We start from the raw sequence: 22185 nt of genomic DNA on the forward strand, positions 1-22185 counted from the left end.
TCTCAAAGTATTTCACTTCATTTTTGTTTTGTTACCAAACAATAGAATGAAAAGAAAAAAAAAGGTGTTTTAAATATAGAAACTATTATCTGTATATTCCTCATGCCAATGCATAAATCATAACAGGACTCACCTGCGTCAATCACGACAGAGAAGAGCCAGAATGTGAATGTGCCTGTAACTTGTGCCAAAGTCCATCTGTCACATGAACCGGAGAGCTTCATATATCAGCTGCAACTTTGTATACGGACAACAGATAAGAAAGGGTCAAGGTACACCTGCATGAAGACAACAGCGGCCAACCTGAATGTAACTAAAAATAAAACATCGAGAGAGGCTCTGTGGCTGGGCTGACAGAAAAGGGATACAGGGCGTCATGAGAAGTGTTTTTTTTTTTTTCCCGGTATGACCCTATTTAATAACATCTCCATTCAACCAGAGCAACCAATCAGATGTTAGCTTTGGTCAGCCCACACATGAGCAATTCCCAGTAAAAGCAAAGGAATGACTGATTGTATTTGTAATGCATCACTATGCATTTGTGCCATAGTATGAGACTATGCTATACAACAAGCATATTAGATAATACAGTACAGATATTATAGCATGACAGAAGTTTGTCACAGTTAAACAGCAAGAATGATACATGCCATGCCCTTTGTGTGTGATTACATTTACCTTAGTTTGATACATTTAAGTTAATACAGTGTTTGCAATAAAAAGCAAGCAGCAATGTTTCCATACCTCCCAACATTTAAGAGAGGATTCATATAAGCTCAATTACAGCAGGCTGGTCTCTTTGCGCCTCCACAGGCTGCAAAGAGAAATCTGCTTTTAAAAACATATAAGCTGTGTCCTCATACACCTAACGCCTATACGTCATAAGGCGTGACTGATCTGCTCCGAGAGGTGTACCATATTTTTCTTTACATTTTGCATCTTATTTGCATCACAGACAGTAAAACACCACTCACAGTGTACCAGAGACACTGGGCTGTGACTAACTGCACAGGAATTAGTTTTTAACATGTACAAAGTTGCAGATGAAGCACAACAAAATTTGGCGTGAGAAACAGCCGTGGACGCTGCATCGAGACACATCATATTCAGATTCAGTCGGACACAGAAGTACTAATGTCGCACATCAAATTGATTAGTGTAATCTAGCAGAGTAGTTTTGTCACATCTAGTTGTTTTATTTATGCAAATAAGATGCATATTTTAAGCAAGAAAGAACCTCGCCGTGGCCAAGTTGCCCAGGAATGGTGTACCGATATGGGCCAAGCAGGTAATTGAATCGACCCCTCAGACATGACATCTGTGCAAAATAATTCCCACCCTCGATCTGCCTGAACCCTCCAACCCACTCGGAATTGCCCAATATGGGGTGAAACTCTGCTCACTCCTTTACACATATTTTCTCTCAGGGCTGGCTCGAGGGACATTCAAACAGTGTGGCCAAACAGGGGCACCACGCCATGAAGACACAGCTGCTGCCTAGGGCTTGGGGCCGGGCAGTAGTAGTAGGATGTTCTGCCTCTTCCTCCCCACAGCACTTCAGACTCTGCCTGCCTTCTCCCTCCTGCTTCCCACAGCTCTCCGCTGCCTGACTGCACCTTCTCCTTCCCGAGTCCCCACAGCCCTCCACTGCCCATCTGCACCTTTTCCTTCCCTAGTCCCCACAGCCCTCTGCTGCCTGCCTGCACCTTCCCTTCCAGATTCCCCACAGCCGTCCGCAACCCGCTTGTGGCTTCTCCTTCCTGGTACCTACAGCCCTTCGCTACTCGCCTGTGCTTTCTCCCTCCCAAGTCCCTACAGTCCTCTGCTGCCCACCTGCAGCTTCTCCCTCCCAGTCCCCACAGCCCCCCACTGCTCGCCTGCACCTTCTCCCTCCTGGTCCCCACAGCCCTTCTCCCTCCTGAGTCCCCAAAGCCCTCTCTTGCTCGCCTGCGCCTTCTCCCTCCTGGTCCCCATAGATCTTCTCCCTCCTGTGTCACCCCAGTCCACTGCTGGGGGGGAGAGAACTCGGGAGGGAGAAGGGCTGTCTAAAATCTATTATATATATCTATCTGTCTGTATATCAGGGAAGATTCAAAGTTTCCTAATGTCCATGGCAATGTTTCCAACCCTCCATCACCCAATGCCCACTTCCCAGAAACTTACGAACTTGACTTTTATTTAATAAAAATATTAACTCCTACCTCCTCTTGGATGGTTTGATTTACAAAATTGCAGTCCAGATATACTGATGTCTGATGCACTGATACCTGATTCAGAATGTTGTCCAGCCTCCACTGCTGTCCTGGGGAAACCTATATTTCAAGGGGGGGAGGTATAATAAATGTTCAGAGAAAAACAAATGATTTTTTTTTGTCAGCAATACCCACCTTTTATTAGGATGATTTGTTAGGGCCTGAGGCCCTGATTCAGAGCCGGACGCTCTGACAGAGCGCTCGCTCTGAATCAGGGCCGTCCCTCTTACTTTTTGGAGCGCCCCCCTGGCCGCTCGCATAGCTGTGGGTGACCACCCACAGCTATAGCGAGCAGCCAAAATGATGGTTGCGATGGTCTTGACCATCGCGACCATCATTTTGTGTTATACCATCATTATACCTGTGTTTCAATGTATACCTAATAAATAATTTATTTTTAGATTGAAAACTATATCAGTGAGGGATTGTGTGGACCTGATCTGGAACTGAGGGCCTGATTCAGAGCCGGACGCTCTGACAGAGCGCTCGCTCTGAATCAGGGCCGTCCCTCTTACTTTTTGGAGCGGCCCCCCGGCCGCTCGCATAGCTGTGGGTGACCACCCACAGCTATAGCGAGCGGCCAGGAAGATGGTCGCGATGGTCAAGACCATCGCGACCATCGGGCTTGCAACGAGACCCTTGCGGTAGGGTCTCGCTGCCGCAAGCCCTGGAGTGCTTTTGGCTCTATCAGAGCCAAAAGCACTCCCACTGACATCACTTGTGATGTCAGTGGGGCCGGCCCCAGACGTTAGGCATTCCCATGGGAACACCTCCGTCTGGGCAGCCACGCCCCCAGCACGCCTACCAAAGGGGGCGTGCTGTCAATCACCATCGACAGCACGCCCCCTTTGGTGCGAGACCCATAACGACAGCTTGGCCATTGTTATTCGGGTCTCGCGCATGCGCACGACGGAGCCGCCTCCGTTGTGCGCATGCGCACTTGGGCAACATCGACCCGCTTGTGAGTGCTCAGCGCTCGCAAGCGGGTCTGAATCAGGCCCTGAGTTACCAAGTAGCAACTTATTCCAAGGCTCTACTGAACATCATATATTTATTCATACTGTACATACTCGAGGGTGCAAAATCTGTTGTGTGGAAGATTTTAAGGTTTTCATAAGAATGCAGAAGGAATATTAAAATGAGAAGTCCATGGCTTTTGAAGAATCATGTAGGATACTGATCATATATTCAATGTGCCATACTTTGGCTATAATTCCCTGTATACTTGGTATTCCTGTTTGCTTCAAATTATTGATATTATTATTTTAATAAACCTCTGCACTGAATTTTGTTGATAGAGTCATTTTGTATTTTTTGTTGTTTTTTTATATATTGATGGTTTCATTACAAAAAAAGTAATATTTATTTACAATCATGTACAGTTCTTTATTATATTTTATTTTAGATGGTACAGTATGTGGATCACAAGGACACAACTGATATATTAATGCACAGGTTCCAAACTCAGGTCTCAAGGCACCCTAACGGTCCAGGTTTTAAGGCTATCCATGGTTGAACACAGATGGGTAAATGAAAAGACTGAGTCACCTGTGTCCAAACATGGTTATCCTTAAAACCTGGACCGTAAGGGTGCCTTGATGACCGAGTTAAGGAACCTCTGTATTTATGTGTAATTTCACACTAGCACAGTCATGCTAGTTCAGCATGTATAAGGGGCTATGCTGGTGTAATTATTTTACATGCTTTCAGCTCTGTTCCCCACTGGGGTGGTCTGAGTGGCATGTGAGGATTTCTCAGTGACATGTTGTGTGTTCTTAGTGGCATTCCAGGAGGTCTGAGTATCATGTTGGGAAGTATTGGGGACATGTGAGGAAGTGTATGGGGTATGCTGTGCACAGCTTTGGTTTTGCACTTATGTGTCTCTATGTGTGAGACACAAAAATATGCTAAAAAATGTGCATGTCCCCAGTCTGAAGTGCACCACCGATATGTGGTCAGATGTTTTCTTATTTACTGTAATAATTTGATGGAACAAAGGAAGGGAAGAAGCTCTCAGGGCTACACAAGATTGTGCCAAATTTCAAGGTCCCGCACATTTAGCAATTCTGTTCTGTTTGTCTTTCTCTTTGTAAATCGATACACAATTGCTCCAACAGGCCCTTACAGTACGCAGCCTACAGTATGTGGAAATGTGTGTCACTTTCCTTACTGCATGAATCAGAGAATATTGGAGGGAAATGTAGGTGGTTAGAGGGAGGCGCTATCTATGCCCTCTAGTGTACTGGACATACCCACACAAAACTGAACATACCCACACCACTGGCACCACATCCACTGCTTCTCACAGCAAGCCCTAATCATTTTCAGCCGCAGGCCAATATGGCCCTTAATCTGGCCCTGAATGCATCTAATGCAGTGTTTCTCAAGCCCAGTACCCATGGAACCCTAACAGTGCAGGTTTTCCAGATCATCTAGCTGGAGCACAAGTGCGTTAATTGACTAACATAATCGATCTGCAGGTGATATCAATTATTCCTGAGGATACCTTGTTAAGGTTTCATAAGTACCAACTTTGAGACACACTGATGTAATAAATATAGGAGTAATGACATAACAGTGACCACTAAATGCCATATGTGAGTCTTTAATTTACTGAAATGCATATATATATTTATATCACTTGTGGTATAATATATTATGGTGTTATCTAACCAATACTGTGTGAGCTGATATAGTAAAGGAGATAAAGGTGGGTAAAGAGTTAAATAATCCAATATACTGTACAATAAGATACGCTGGGGGCCCAAGGTGCTTGAGTCTTTTACACCTGCAAATACTTTCTTAAACTGAAAAGTGCTTCCATGTACAGTATATAGTATATAAGGGTCACTTTGAACAAAAGAGTATACAAGTCTTCCATAGGCTAATAGCATTTAAGTGATGTCCAGGCTGACTTGTTTCTGAAGCATATCTAAAAATGCTTTGACGCTTTAGATACTCTCCTAAAACGCTCCTCAATTCACTTGGATGGAGAAAAAGCATATAAATGCCCATAGACTTATCATTAAGCCTGATTGGAAAGCCATCTTTCATCAAAGGTAAACAATTTAAAAAGCAATAATTTCTGGACTGCATGGTATCCATGTAGTTTGTTACACACTATTAAATCAGAAAATGGTACTAACGGAGACAGGTCTATAATGATATAGAAGAAATGTGTCAATTCTTGGATTCTTCTATTAGCCTTTCACAAAAACAAGTTAGAGCTAGTCATCTCTTCAGAGGAGGATAGATATATATACTGTGATAAACCAGAGCCAGAGACAGAAAGGTCCATTAAATAATGTGTTATCTTAGTTGTTTTGACATGGAAGTGTTCTACAGTATTTAGAATTTTTTTTTTTTTGTCATTTTAACCATATTTATTTCCTTTCCTATGTTATTTTCTTTGCACTGACCCACCTCCTGCAACGGAAACGTTGCAATCTAAGGCTTCATAACCAGCAGTGCAATTTTGTGTATTGTACTAGGATTTTAATTTACAGTAGTGATGTAATGGAAAACATTGTCTTCAATTATCCAATACCCATTCACAATATTAATTGCATTCAGGAGGGTTGTGTCAGTGTTACGGGGCAATTAAATGCATTGTAGTTGAATCAAATAGTGGTGAATTGCGGGTGATATTGCGGGTGATAGCTGTGCCACTGTAATTGCGCTGGAACGCTCGCAATAGTACCCTAAACAGCCCCTATACCGCCCCTAAATTACACATTTAGTTTGCAGACCGATAGGGCTGCATATTAAAATACGTAATTTAGGGGCTACTCTATGTGCAACATAGGAGCGCACTAAATTGTGGGCATCGCTGGCATCACCCTTAATCAACCCCAATGTGGTGAATAAAGTGAACTCAATTGATCTCTCAAACACAAGTAACACAACTGTACGTCAGACATGTTTATATTTGTTATGTGGTTTCACTGAAATTATGCTGTTAACCATAAATCAGACGCCAATGGCTACCCAATCCCAAGCCTGCCATAAAAGCAAGTCTCCAAACCCGTAGGCAGTTGTTGCATGAGTAAATGGATTTGCAACATTTTCTTGTGCCTGCCACTCATTTAGAACTTGTCTATTGATTTTCTGTTAATACTGTATGTCACATTTTGAGACATTTTAAAATGGAGTTGATGTGTCCTATTTAAATTCATATTGAGAACACATTTATGAATGCCCCTTTGGAATCACCTGTAGATACTAATATAGATAAATAGGGTGATTATGCAGTACACATCAGACTAGTGATAAATAATCTAATTTATACACAGAAACCAGTGGCAAACGCAGGATTGCTAGAGGGGGGTTTCCAAATGCTTGATTTTAGAGCGAGTGTGGCCAGGCCATGAAGAGGGTAGAATTAGCACTTAACCAGCTTTAAGTATATTGTGTGTTATAATTCCAACATATACAGGATCAGTGATTACAGTAAGCCATTAGATGTGGCAGTAGGACCATACTTCCTGAGTTTAATGTTTTTATTTTAGATGTGAGCACCATTCCAGCGCATGAGAGCAAGTTCGGGACTCTGGGAGTAGCAGAAGAATCTAGCACTGCCCTGGACATATATGTACATATTGGGCTCTATAGCAGCACATCCCTAACAGTGCATGTTTTCCATATCTCTTAGTTGGTGCAAAGATTATTTATTACTGATTGATACATGTTAAAAGATCCACAGGTGGTGCTAATTATTTCATTTGTGATACTGAGAAGAAAATGCAGCGCTAGTAAAATTCTATTACATTACTATTTCTATTGTGCTCATGGTGTGGGCTGGGGAGGGGGGTTACCAGGCAGATGGAAACCCCCCCTGCATTTGCCTATGGAAACAAACTTACAGGAATAGGAAAGAGGTACTTACACAGTTACATAAGTTACATACATAAACATATGAACAGAAGGTGATTCAGCAGTGTACACAAATGCGATCACAGCTGCAATTTCGTATGGAATGCAGCTGCGCAAATATGCTAATGTCTGCCACAGCTCAGCCAGCATAAAGACGCCCACTGCTGCTTTCTAATATCCGTCCAATGTTGCTGTTCTGAGTAAACATCGGTACCATCGATGCACATCCGCCAGTCATGCAGCATTTACAACAAGTTTGACCAGCCGCAGACACCGCAAGTCTCCTTGCACGCAGAGAGCTCTCATGCTGCGCATGCTATTGCAGTGACTAATTTATGCACGCCCATGAAATGGCATACATACGGACAGGCATGCCTGCATTTTTCCGACCCCCCCGTCACCACCCCCAAATGCTGACAGCCTGTCACTCACTTTGCGATGGATTCCTTTGTGCATCCATAATCGCAATGCGATCGCTGCGTACGTACAGTGTGGCTTGTGCGCATGCGCAATAACAATCGCTTGACTGCATCCATAATCGCTATTGTGTACACTGCTGAATCAGACACAGAGATACACAGTTAGAAACACCTGCACTGACTCCAGGGGTGCATCTAGGGGTCTGAGCACCCCTAGCAAAGTAATGGACTGGCATCACCCTCCCCCCATAATTTCTGAATAATTACACTCTGTACTTATTATGTCTCCCCAACCAGCTCCCCTTCTGTCTCCCCAGCCAACTCTCCTTCTGTCTCCCCAGCCAGCTCCCCTTCAGTCTCCCCAGCCATCCCCCATGTTTCATCAGCCAGCAAATCCTTTTCATTTCATCAGGTGGTACTTCTTCTTTCTCCCCAGCCAGCCCTCCTTCTGTCTCCACAGCCAGCCCCCTTCTGTCTCCCCAGCCAGCTCCCTTCTGTCTCCCCAACCAGCCCCCCTTCTGTCTCCCCAGGAAGCCCATTTCTGTCTCCCCATCCAGCCCCCTTCTGTCTCCCCAGCCAGGACCCCTTCTCTAGCCAGCCCCCTTCTGTCTCCCCAGCCAGCTACCCTTCTGTCTCCTCAGCCATCCCCCATGTTTCATCAGCCAACACCTCCTTTTATTTCATCAGGCAGTACCCCTTCTGTCTCCCCAGCCAGTCCCCTTCTGTCTCCCCAGCCAGTCCCCTTCTGTCTTCCCAGCCAGTCCCCGGCCACCCGCATCCAGCCCCCGAAGCCCACACAGATACTTACCATATCTTCTAACAGTTAGGTCTAGGACGAGGTGCTGTAAAGGACCTCTGACGTAACAAACCACGTGACCCATGGCAAAATGGAGAGGGGCAAGGTTCAGCACAGTGGCCAAAAGTGGCCCCTCGTGGGCTCACTTCGCTCGCCATGCTTCAGGTTACTATGCCCACATGGCTAGAAACACTGGTAGCTGACCGGCCCTGCCATTGTTGTGATGTCAGAGGTCCTTTTTCCAACTTGGATCTTCTGACTGCGGCTGTGGCCGGCTCCTCACTGCAGCGATGTGACGCCTTGTGTAAAAAAAGCTTCTTTATTCATTAATTGAAAGTTCAAGGCGCCAGCGGCTACCTAGCCGTGAACATCTGCCCTGGGTAGAAACAAGGGGCATACCCGGAACTCCATTGGCAGTCCCATCCTGATTCTATCCCCTGGCCGTGGGTTGCACCGCCAGAAGGCGCCCCCCCCTGTCTGGCGCCTCTGTTGAGTGCCATCCTGGTCAATGGGTAGATACACCTCTAACTGACTCCATAACTTCAGATACAGCTCAATACACTTTGGGGAGACTTATCAAAGCATGGAGAGAGATAAAGTGGGGAGAGATAAAGTACCAACCAATCATTTTGACAGAAGCTGATTGGTTAGTACGCACAAATTATATGTCAATATAATAATACATTTGCCACTGTAACGTGTATGAATTGGAGTCTTAAAATAATGTGAAATTTTAAAATGGATCCTTAATTTTGAGATTTGCTAAACTGCATCAAGTTTTAATAATGACAATATCCTCTATGCAGTTATAATAATTAATTGCATCTTGTATATAATATATATATCTATATATATACTGTATATATATATATATATATATATATATATATGTATATACACTCTCTATGTGTATGTATATATTATTATTATTTTTTATTTTTTTACAAAAGTACCCATAGAGTCACCATTCTATACATCAGCACATCTCACAACGAGGTTATTCAATAAACTTACAGAAGCTACACACACATTTTGAACACTGGGAGGCAGACTGATCATTGTTTTCACACTCACACTGCAGTCACTACTTAGAGCATCTGCTGCTACCTACTCCCTAGGTATCAGATAGCTCAGTGTAATCAACAGTTTGACTCCTCCTCCCACTGATGCTCGGTGCCAAGTCATCACCCCAGGGCCGGTTCTAGACATTGCGGAGCTCAGGGCGAAAGTTCCCAGTTGCGCCCACCCCCAAAGATAAAAATAAAGAGATAACTCTTTTTAGATGGTGTTCCTCTGCGCGCACTTCCAGAAATGGGGCGTGTTCTTGCAGAACATCTCCAATTCATCACACTGTGGGGTATGCCCAGCGCTTACGAAGGTGCTGGGCTTACCCCAAGCTCTCCCCTCATGGCGAATTATTGCCATGTGCAGTACACAGTATGTCTTACACCGTAATGCCCTTTATAACACATTATGCCACACGCAGTAATGCCCTTTATAACACATTATGCCACACACAGTATTGCCCTGTATTACACATTATGCCACATGCAGTAATGCCCTGTATAACACATTATGCAACAGACAGTAATGGCCCCACACACAGTAATGGCCCCCTATAGCCATGCCCCCAGTAGTAATCCCCTCTATAGCCATGCCCCCAGTGCTGGTGCTTCTGAAAAAAAAATACAATAAAAATAAATACAAACACAATACTTACATTGAGCACCGCTCCTGCGCCCGCTGCCGTCCGATCCGGACCGAGGCTCCACCGCGGATCTATGGGAGAGACGTCATGACGTCCCTCCCATAGTGCTCTCTGCGGAGGCTCAGGAGTGAGCTCCAACTCCTCGGATCTATGGGAGAGACATCATGACGTCCGTCCCATAGTGCTCTCTGCGGGAGCTGGAGCTTTCAGCTGCTGCTGCAGGGGGGGAGCCGGATGCACACTGGTAACAAATATCAGTGGGCTCCCGGCAAATGGAGCCTCCCTGCGTAGGCTAGCAGTGGAAGGGTACCGGCGCTGGTTTTTTTTTTTCTGGGAATTTTTTTTTCTCTCCAGGGGACTCAGTGGCGCCCCGGGCGATGGCCCTGTTAGCCCACCCCTAGAACCACCATTACATCACCCAGAACTTAAGCTACTGGGTATTTTGATTCCACACAAACCATTTAAGATTGCACAAGTAGCAACGTTTTGTAGCCATTTTGTGAAGGTCACAGAAGTTTGCAATCTTACACAAATACGTATATTCATTTAAGTAAGTGTGTGCTCCAAAAACCTACCACAGAAGACATGGAATGAATATTTTTTTATGTCTTTACTTATTGTAATATATTTAAAGAAAATTTTGTTAAATAAGACTCCTCTTAGAACGTTTACCTTTGTAAAGGTGTAATTATTTAATGTACTGAATTTAATTTCAATTTAGAGTAGGGTATTTTTGTTGCTGTATTTAATATTCTGTTGTTGACAAGTGAACCTAATCTGCAGGGTCAGCATGGCAACAATGTGCTTTGCTACCTGATTCATTCATACAGCACACTATTTGGTTTACTTGCTTTATATTTTTAAAACATGGTGCAAGGATAATAACGGTTAATCATTTATTACTCTATGCTGCTGCAGATGAATTGCACTGAACATGCAAGCCTTCATATAATATTATTTATTTGAATAATTTTAAAGTAGCATCTCCTGTCTCAAAAAATCCTATCTGCACACTATCTGAAACAAGATTGGTGCTTTTTTATTCTGTACACTTCCAAATACCACCGATTTGGTCAAAATTCAGGCTTTTACAACACGTGTGTGCTAGGTGGAACAGGCTATCGCCGGGCTCTTGCTTAAATTTCGTATTGGGCCCAGCGATAAATTGTTCTACCTCTGCACACACGTGTGCTGTGTGTCATAGGGGGCGATCCAATTCAATGCGATGTTGAATAGCTCTGGGAGAGAGCTCCCGAAGCTATTTAATTCAACACAATGTTTAGGCGGGCTAAAGGATTTCTTTTCGCACCCTCCTAGGATGCGAGGAGAAATCCGACAAAGGTGCGTCTGTTTACCAGCTTATTGCTGCGCTAACAGCCGTCCGGCGGGCACTTTAGTCAGAAAATGCTGTTTCTTGTGACTAAACACACAGGTCAAGTCACGAGAACTACCATTCTCCGACTGTACAGTGTGCTGAATTGAGTAGCTCTGGGAGCTCCCTTCCGGGCTATTCAACATCGCATTGAATTGAATCGCACCCATAGTTTTTGAAGTTTGCTCCTGTAGTCCACCCAGCCGGGAGCCTACCCCCCACCGCTCTGCTCTTGAGTTGCATGCAAGGGGATATACAGACGGATCGCAGTGCACATGCGTTAGGCAAGGTGTAATGCACATGAACACAGATTGCAAGTATGGTCAGATTGATCCGCATCAACAGAAAACATCAATAGAACATTCCATGAAATGGCCATTTCTAGGCAGTAACTGGTGGCAACCATACGGACGCACAGAACTTTTCCATTTCATGGGAGCATCTCTAGAGTATCATGGACAGGCAAGCCAACTTTCGTACTCATTTGTAGCACATGGACGGAGATGAGAGCTCTTGCACCCAGCATGGCATGGATGTAAGTTCAGATACTAATGATGGTGGCCACGATCGTAAATACAGTAGATGGGACGGCCTTTCACATGCAGACGCACAGAACTTTGGTATACACGATGCCAGATTCTTGCATTACCATAAAGAAATAAGTAGGCTGGTGTGTCTGTACGGAATAGCGGCTGCAAATGTGTCTATATATATATATATATATATATATATATATATATATATACACACACATATTGTATGCAATAGTCAATTTGTGGTGAAACACAAAAGGGCATCTCATTCTCATTGTCAGGGGCCCTTGAGAAAGGTGCATGTTAGCACAAAAACAGCCATCCCACCACCTTTGTTCTTTTTCTCGATGCTTGAATCCATCTTGCTCAGCATTTTAACCTCTCTCTCTCCACTGGAACTGTCCCCTCCTCCTTTTAACATGCACTTGTCTTTCCAATACTTAAAATACCCTCGCTAACTACCGCATCATCTCTCTCCACCCCTTTGCATCCAAGTTTTTGGAGCATCTTTCCTTTCCTCTCACTCCTTCCTTGCCTAACTTCAATCTGTCTATGCTCCCTTGACTTCACTGAAACTGTCACTTCCAAGGTCACTAATGACCTCAAGCTAAATCCAAGGGCCACTTTCCCAATATTATTCTCTCAGACCTGTCAGTACTCTTCAACACAGTTGACCACCCTCCGCTTCTTCAAACCCTCCACTCTCTTGGGCTCACTAACACTGTTATCACTTGGTTTTCCTCCTGTCTTTCTAACCATTCCTTTATTTTCTACTCCCAACTATACTTCCCCATATTTTCCTCTTCCTGTCTGGGTTCCTCAAGGCTCTGTATTCATTTTTATATATACACCTCCTCCCTGGATGAACTCATTAGTTCATTGTGTCTACAATGCCTCTTTGATGCTGATGATACTGAAATTTGCCTCTCTTCCCCTGATCTCTCACTCATCACCCTCTCTCTTATCTCCAACAGTCGCTTCCATCCATTCCTGAATGTCCTCCCAGCGCTTTATTATACCCAACATGTTTAAGACTTAGTTTATTGACGTACTCCCGCCAGGACCCCCTTTCTCTGCCCATTTCTCTCTTACATTTTCCAAAATAGTCCTCTTTCCTTAAGCTGGGTCCACACTAGATGATATGTCATCTAAACACTCGGATCAGGGCGACATATCTGGTACATCGTCTAGTGTGTACCCATGATTTGTGCGCTCCCACATGTCATTAATGACATCCCCCATCGGACCTAAAGCAGAACCAACAGGGGATGTTGCTAATGATGCCATGCTGCAGTATGCAACCTGGCGCGTCCCTCCCCATGTGTATGCACTTGCCACATGCCGGGTCCAGTCATCTGCGACGTCGGGCTGTGTTACACATCATCTAATGTGTACCCAGCTTAAGTTTGCAAGCTCCAAGGAACTTATGAATTAATTATCCTTTCTGTTGCCCACCCCAGGGGATTAGGTTATTGTGTTACATGACTTTATTGTCTCTCCTGAAGTACTCTTCCTTCACCGTTTAATCTATCCCCTTATACATTATTGGTTTTGTACTTTCTATATTGAAGTGATTGTGTGTTATATGTAATTGTTTATCTGTATGGCGCTATGGACACTTGGTGGTGGCATATCAATAAGGGATAATAAATGCATTAGCAGTATTTTAAGTGCTTTGATATGTTATTGCATTTGCACACAAATATTACCCCTTTTTTGCGCATGACACATTTTATTCAGTGAGATTCTGTGGAGCACTATACAAGGAAGGATTAAAATATCAAGGTTGCTTGACTCGTCAGATGTGGTGCAACCTCATATGACCAAATATTGAAATTAGGTATAAAATATCTTTTTATATATGTCTTTTCCTTACCAATTGATTCTATAACCTGTATGTGAGAATGTGAATGTGAAACAAACATTTGGAATAGAGATCTAACATCAGGTAATGTGCACCAGCTGTGAGACATTTATTGGAATCACCATTGCTCAGTGCTTATTGTCAACTGCTTTTTAAATCCATGCTAAGAGAAATTCAGTTTAAATTGCTACTGAAGCTTGTGCATGCTGTTTAAAGGGCAGACCAGAAAAGAGTGCTATAGCCTAGTGATCAAGGAATCATGACAACAGGGTAAGCCATAGAAGATCAGGATAAGTAGTTTGCAAAAACTCCCCCACTTGCAAATGTACAGTAATTGCATTTTTGAAGCCTTTTCGGAAACTGCTGCTTCCTCTCCTTGCATGTACCATTGTCAGATGCATCAGGAACTGGAGGTACAGTGTGTGAGTACCAAAACTGCATACACATGACGTTACATGGCCGCAGGGGCGTATCTATAATGGGTGCAGAGTGTGAGGTGCACATGGGCCCCTGGGTCCAGGGGGCCCACACTGCACACCCTGGACCCATATAGTCTTATACTTACCTGTCCGTAGTGCAGCAAAAATCACTAAGCCAGAATCTACTGCACCGCGGGACCGCCGGAGAGAGGAGGAGGCCCGCACTGAGTCTTCACACGGACCCCTCTTCTCTTAAAATGCCCCTGTATGGCCATATAGTGCAGATCATAAGTACCCAAGTGGCTTGGACCATCTGAAATATTAATTAATCAAGAAAATATCTGCTTTTTTTTAATAACAACAACATTAATAAATGTATGGGCAGCCTTCCCCTTCCCTATGTACTAAACATTCTTTATTTTTGTAAACCGAGCATCCAATGCAGTGTAGATTGACTTTCTAAAACACAGTTGCTTTAGTATTACTCTCTTTGCATTAATAGGTGTGTTTTAGTCACTTTTGCCCAAAAAGACACAGGTCTGCATTTGTCACCATCAGTTCTCAACTTCCACCAAGATTTGAGTATCCACATATTAGGTCCCTCGAGGCAGACATGATCGCATAATTTTGGCATCCATTTTGGCGCAATTCACGTCAACACAACACATCATGGCCTTTCTGTACTTTAGTTTCAGTATATATACATAATATACTTGACTTCCCTCCCGAAATGTCTGAGAGACTCCCATAATATGTGGAGTTCCCTCAGACACCAGCGAACTTGCAAATGTAGACATAACTCCGCGATGATAGTGGTCTCCTGTCACAGCCAAGAAAAACGAGCAGTGTATTCTGCCCCGCAGATCAGATTGTGTTCCCAGCAAGCTGTACCGCAGAAACAAAAATAAAAAAGTGGGGTACGGTGTTCTGTAGAGCCGTGGAATAGATACAGGGGAAGTGTAGTGACGAGCCCTGTGGGGTAGTGTATGTTGGAAGTATAGCATATAGAATAGAACAGTGACTGGAAGAACGGTGGTGACTGAAGTAGGGAAGAGGGCATCTATATTTAAAAGAAAAATAAATATATATATATATATATATATATAGATGCAGGTAATGGACGGAACTCCAGGGCTAGTATTACAAAATCACAGAACACTGTCTAATGTGAGGTCAACGTTTCAGAGCACTTATGCTCTTTTATCAAGACACAATTTTGATTGTGTCTTGATAATAGAGCATAAGTGCTCTGAAACGTTGACCTCACATCAGTGGCGTAACTAGGGTATTTGGATCCCAGGGCAAATTTGAAAAGGGAGCCCCCCCTCCCCCGTTGTGTGCGCGACGAAAGTGCGCACGGCAAAAAAATGGGCGTGGTCACTTAAAAATGGGGAGTGTCAACATGACACACCCCTTTATTTTCACACAGAACATTCCTATCCATATGCACCTTAACCCCAGTAGTACCCCTTATACAGTACCCCCAGTATGCAGTTGTGGTCCCTCTTATGCAGGCCCATAGTAGTGCCCCTTATACAGTATCCCCAGTAGTGGTCCCCCTTATACAGCCCCCAATTAGTTCCCCTTACTCAGTACCCCCAGTAGTGGCCCCCCCAAATGCAGTGCCCCATGTAGTGTTCAAAAAAATGATAGACGGCGCTATTGTCGTACAGCAGATAAATTGATGGAAACAAAGTATATCTCTTCAATGAGAATGTTTAATAAATATTAAGAAACGCATATAAATAAATAATCCCAATAGGGATTCCTAAAAAGATATAATCCTAAAAAACATGTATAAACAAAATTGGACAATAATGCATATGAATAAGCAACCGGTGAAAAGTGATCTCTGATCCCCAATAATGCGGGGTGTAAAAATGTCCCTGTCTGAATCCAATAATATGGGGCTATACACTATTAGTCACTAGTATGCTGTTTCCCAGAAATACAATGTTGCAAACAAGCCACAGTTGATGATGGCAACACTAGTGTGACCCCAGTGCAAATGAGCCGGACTTCAGATGGGGAAACGCTGATAGTCAATCAGTACTGGAGCAATAGTATGAATGAAAGCTCAACAGTACTCACGATCCTCTGTTAGTCCAAGCCGCTGCACTGATACCAAATGCAGCCTCCGTTACTGTCAGCAGTCGTGTCAGACTGAAATGGAGCTGATATCCCAACAGGGTCCCCTGTTCTCTGAGCTGCTCCGGCGGCAAGCTGCGTGCAGCGTCAATGTCTGTGGTGGCTGTATACCGGAGCCGAATCGAGGGCTGACCACCGCTCAGCCCCACTTGTCCCGTGGCCCGATGGACTCGCTCCCTCACATGCGTCCTGACATACGCCGCACGTGGAGCCAACAATCGGGCAGCTCAGGGAGAAAAGGACGGTAGGCGAGTATCTTGCACTGGGGCTGTTCCCCCTAATGCAGTGCCCCCAGTAGCAGTCCCCACAATGCAGTGCGCCCAGTAGCGGTATCCCCTTATGCAGTGCTCTTTATATGGTGCCCCCAGTAGTAGTCCCCCCCTATGCAGTGCCCTTTATATAGTGCCCCCAGCAGTAGTCCCCCCCATGCAGTTTTCCCATTAGTCGTCCCCTTATGCAGGCACCCAGTAGTGATCCCCCCTATCCGGTGCCCCCTGTAGTGGCCCTTCCTATTATTGCCCCCAGTAGTGGTCCCCCGAGTGCAGTGCCTCTAGTAGTAGGCCCCTTTTATAATGTCCCCAGTGGTAGTTGCCCCCCAAGTAGTAGTCCCCAGTAGAGGTTCCCCCTCCCGATTAAGTGCCCCCAGTAGTATCCCCCCCACCCAGTAGAGGTCCTCCCAATAATGGTGCCCCCAGTAGTAGCTACCCCTCCCCCATTGTGCCCCCACCCCCAGTAGAGGTCCCCCCAGTAGTAGCCACCCCCCTCCCCCGTTGTGCCCCTAGTAGTGCAGATAGGTTAAAAAAAATATATATATAAAAATATACTTACCTGAATCCACGCTGCTGCTGCTCCGGTTCGCGACGCCGCTCCTGCCGCCGCCGCCCGCCAGTCCTCCCTTGCTGGTGCGCTCAGCATTATGGGACAGACGTCATGACGTCATGACGTCTGTCCCATTACCCACTGCAGGAGCCGGACGGAACTATTTAAGGGACTTACTACTAGGGGACCACTACTGGGGGCACTAAATAGGGAGGACCACTACAGGGGCCCTGTATAAGGGGCACTGGATAGGGGGATCACTGCTGGGGGCCTGCATAAGGGGGACCACTACTGGGGGCACTGCATGGGGGGGCTACTGCTGAGGGCACTATATAAGGGGATTACTGCTAGGGGACCACTACTGGGGGCACTAAATAGGGAGGACCACTACAGGGAGCACTGTATAAGGGGCACTGGATAGGGGGGAATCACTGCTGGGGGCCTGTATAAGGGGGACCACTACTGGAGGCACTGAATAAGGGGAACTGAGGGGCTGCATAAGGGGGACCACTACTGGGGTTACTGTATAAGGGGCACTACTATGGGCCTGCATAAGAGGGACCACAACTGGGGACATTGCATACTGGGGTTACTGTATAAGGGGCACTACTGGGGTTAAGGTGCATATGGAAAGTAATGTGATGATAAAGGGCTGTGTCATGTTGACACTCCCCATTTTTAGGTGACCATGCCCATTTTTCACCGCGCGCACATGGGGGGGCTCCATTTTTACATTTGCCCTGGGCTCCAAATACCATAGTTACGCCACTGACAGGCATGCCTGCGTTTGCACCTCCACTCCCCTGTTTCTAGTGACCTGCCCCTGTTACCACCCACAAACGGCCTCTCCTGCCACTCATTCAACTGTGCTGTCTATGCTGAGCTAGCGAGTGCTTCCCGATCTGTCGCAGTGGTTCGCACATGCGCAATGTGATGCATATGCATGCGCAGAACGCAAATATCGGCCAGCAATGAGCAATCGCATCCTAGCGAGCAGGTCTGAATCAGGTCCTCTGTTTTGTGAGAGGGATATTAGGTCCATCCACTCTGAGGGGTATATTTACTGAAGTGTGGGTTTATAGAAGTGGAGGTGTTTCCCATATAAACCAATCAGATTCTAGCTATTTTCTTCAAGAAAGTGCTAGATAAATGATAAGTAGAATCTGATTGGTTGCTATGGGCAATAAGTCCACTTCTAAAAACCCGCACTTTAATAAATATACCCCTGAGAGAGGGAACCGTTTTATTTATTTAGAGCTGGACGGGCCAGGATTTTTTTTTATTATTATTTTTTTTCTTTATTGAAGCACAATAATTGTAAACAGAATTACAACAGTACAAGAGTTACACATATCCATTTAGTATAAATGTTAACAGTGACACATTTATGACACATATATATACCAGGTGCATAAATATTGGGACATTGACATAATTTTCATATTTTGGCCTCTATTCACCACCACAATGGCTTTGAAATGAAACAAACAAGATGTGCTTTAACTGCAGACTTTCAGATTTAATTTGAGGGTAATTACATCCAAATCAGGTGAACGGTGTAGGAATTACAATGGTTTCTATATGTGCCTCCCACTTTTTAAGGGGCCAAAAGTAATGGGACAAAATAAACAATCCTAAATCTAACTTTCACTTTTTAATACTTTGTTGCAAGTCCTTTGCAGGCAATTACAGCCTGAAGTCTGGAACGCATAGACATCACCAGACGCTGGGTTTCATCCCTGGTGATGCTCTGCCAGGCCTCTACTGCAAATGTCTTCAGTTCCTGCTTGTTCTTGGGGCATTTTCCCTTCAGTTTTGTCTTCATCAAGTGAAATGCATGCTCAATTGGATTCAGGTCAGGGGACTGACTTGGCCATTGCATAACATTCCACTTTTTAGCCTTAAAAAACTCTTTAGTTGCTTTTGCAGTATGCTTCGGGTCATTGTCCATCTGCACTGTGAAGCACCGTCCAATGAGTTCTGAAGCATTTGACTGAATATGAGCATATAATATTGCCCGAAACACTTCAGAATTCATTCTGCTGCTTTTGTCAGCAGTCACATCATCAATAAATACAAGGGAACCAGTTCCATTGGCAGCCATACATGCCCACGCTGTGACACTACCACCACCATGCTTCACTGATGAGGTGGTATGTTTTGGATCATGAGCAGTTCCTTTCCTTCTCCATACTCTACTCTTCTCTTCCCATCACTCTGGTACAAGTTGATATTTGTCTCATCTGTCCATAGGATGTTGTTCCAGAACTGTAATGGCTTTTTTTATGTTGTTTGGCAAACTCTAATCTGGTCTTCCTGTTTTTGTGGCTCACCAATGGTTTACATCTTGTGATGTACCCTCTATATTCACTCTTGTGAAGTCTTCTCTTGATTGTTGACTTTGACACATATACACCTACCTCCTGGAGAGTGTTCTTGATTTGGCCAACTGTTGTGAACGGGTTTTTCTTTACCAGGGAAATAATTATTGTGTCATCCACCACAGTTGTTTTCCGTGGTCTTCCGGGTCTTTTGGTGTTGCTGAGCTCTCCGGTGCGTTCTTTCTTTTTAAGAATGTTCCAAACAGTTGATTTGGCCATACTTAATGTTTTTGCTATCTCTCTGATGGGTTTGTTTTGATTTTTCAACCTAATGATGGCTTGCTTCACTGATAGTGACAGCTCTTTGGAGAGTCGATAGCAACTGATTCCAAATGCAAATGTCACACCTAGAATCAACTCCAGACCTTTTACCTGCTTAATTTATAATGAAATAACGAGGGAATAACCCACACCTGTCCATGAAATAGCTTTTGAGTTGATAGTCCCATTACTTTTGGCCCCTTAAAAAGTTGGAGGCACATATAGAAACCGTTGTAATTCCTACACCGTTCACCTGATTTGGATGTAATTACCCTCAAATTAAATCTGAAAGTCTGCAGTTAAAGCACATCTTGCTTGTTTCATTTCAAAGCCATTGTGGTGATGAATAGAGGCCAAAATCTGAAAATTCTGTCAATGTCCCAATATTTATGCACCTGACTGTATATATAAATAAATAGTGTCTAGAAACTGATACAATTATTTATCAACAAGTTTCTTCATTGATATATCACTGTAGAACAATATATAAAACAATCTAAATTTGAATAATGTGTGCAAGTATACATAGTGTGAGCCCGGGTTCTCGACATCCTCTCGTAACTCTCAATGAAATTCTCAAGTGTATTCCTAAAACATTTCCCTATTTGTTCTTTCAATGATTGGGACAATGTTTTTCCCAAGTAGCAAAACATTTTTCTGTTAACTATTCTTTTTGTAGCGAGGCTTCCAGCCACTCCATTCGGAAGATATTGAAAGGTTTTCCGTGAAACATTGTTAATGTAGGTGCTGTATCTTGTAACCACACTTGCAAAATGCATTTCTTTGCTACTGCTGATATAATAATTAATATTTTTTTAACCCCTCTTGGTACTTTGGTTTCTTTGGGCGTGACACCGAATATTGTCCACTCAGGTGTTAATGGTAGACAATTCACCAGATATCTATTGACATAGTTTCTTACCATAACCCAAAATCCCCATATTATTGGGCAGCTCCATAAACAATGCATCAGTTCTGCACCTTGCACTTCACAATGAAGACATTTAGAATTCTCTAGCAGTCCCATTGCATGTCTACGGTGAGGGGTGAGGTAGGTTCTGTGTAATACATTCAAAAAGAGCTCTGTGTAAGATGTTGCTGGCACCAGGTTGACTGATTGTTCAAATGAATGCAATAATTGGTCTATTGATAAATATGGAAAATATTCTTTCCACTGTGCCAAACATGATGCTGAGTATCATATTGTAAAGGATTGTGTAAAAACCAAGTGTTGTGATATAGCTTTGTTTTGGGGATTCTCTGTTATGAGTAGATTATCCAATCTATTAGTGTAATCATTCAGTGCTAATTTTCTGGAGAGCTGAACTATATAACGTTGGGCTTGGAGGTAGGATAGAGGTGAAGTACTAACTATTGGATGCTTATCCCTAGCTTTGGTCAATGTTAAGGGTTTACTTGAGACACTGTCTATGAAATGTCTGATTGAAGTGATTCCTCGTCTATGCCATAAAGTAAAGGGGTGTCCAGCATTCTCATGTTGGATATTTGGGTCATGTATAAGTGGAAGGTATAAGGAGAAATATGGGTTTAGCGTGTTTTTGTGGCGTAAAATACGCTATCATTTTCTGGTAGTCATCAAAAGGGGATTGTCTTGAATCGTTTCTGGTATTTCCTCATCATGTAGATGTATATATGATACGATGTTAGTGTTCTCCAGAAATGCTGCTTCTAATGTTGTGTTGGCATATTGATTCTTATTGTGAATCCAATCCCTTAAGTAGCGAAGGTGTGCGGCATGACTATCCATATAGATGTTCAGCATATTGGTACCCCCATTTGATTTATGTTGTTGATGTCTCACCATACCATTTCCTGCCCTTCCACCCTTCCATATAAATATTCGCATCAGTTTTTCTATTTCAGATGTGTCCTTTTTGTTAATAGGAAAGGAAGATATTGGTGTGGGTAGAGGAGTCTTGGAAATATAATAATCTTTACTAAATTGGCTCGACCCAAATAAGAGATGTTGAGATGTTTCCATCTCTCTATATCATGCCTAATACTGCGCAAAATATGTTTTATGTTCATGGCATACAAATTATTAAGGTATTTAGGTAAATGGATCCCTAGATATGAAATAGATTTGGTTGTCCATTCAATAGAAATTTCTCTAAACCAAGGCCTCGCATAACCCTTTTTTAAATAAAGTGCCTTTGACTTTTCAAAATTTACCTCAAAACCAGACACCAATCCAATTTCCAATATTCGCCTCATTAACAAGCCAAGTATTCTCCGGGGTTCCAAGATAAATAAAAGGACATCATCAGCAAATGCTGACATTTTAACAGTCTCTGCGCCAATAGGACAGTAATTCCCTTAA

The 22185-nt window shown here is 43.8% G+C and overlaps 1 protein-coding gene across 1 annotated transcript in view; it reads right to left on the reverse strand.

The window, feature by feature from the left end:
* SEC16B (SEC16 homolog B, endoplasmic reticulum export factor) overlaps nucleotides 1–215 on the reverse strand; it is a 222747-nt gene extending 222532 nt beyond the window's left edge. The window contains exon 1 of the mRNA XM_088461883.1: nucleotides 134–215. The gene's annotated coding sequence lies outside the window, so the exon portion shown is untranslated. The remainder of the gene's footprint in view (nucleotides 1–133) is intronic.
* Nucleotides 216–22185: the final 21970 nt, after the last annotated feature.

The sequence above is a fragment of the Taudactylus pleione genome, unplaced genomic scaffold (genome assembly GCF_031769625.1).
Source record: "Taudactylus pleione unplaced genomic scaffold, aTauple2 ptg001123l, whole genome shotgun sequence".
In the NCBI taxonomy this organism is placed as follows: Eukaryota; Metazoa; Chordata; class Amphibia; order Anura; family Myobatrachidae; genus Taudactylus; species Taudactylus pleione.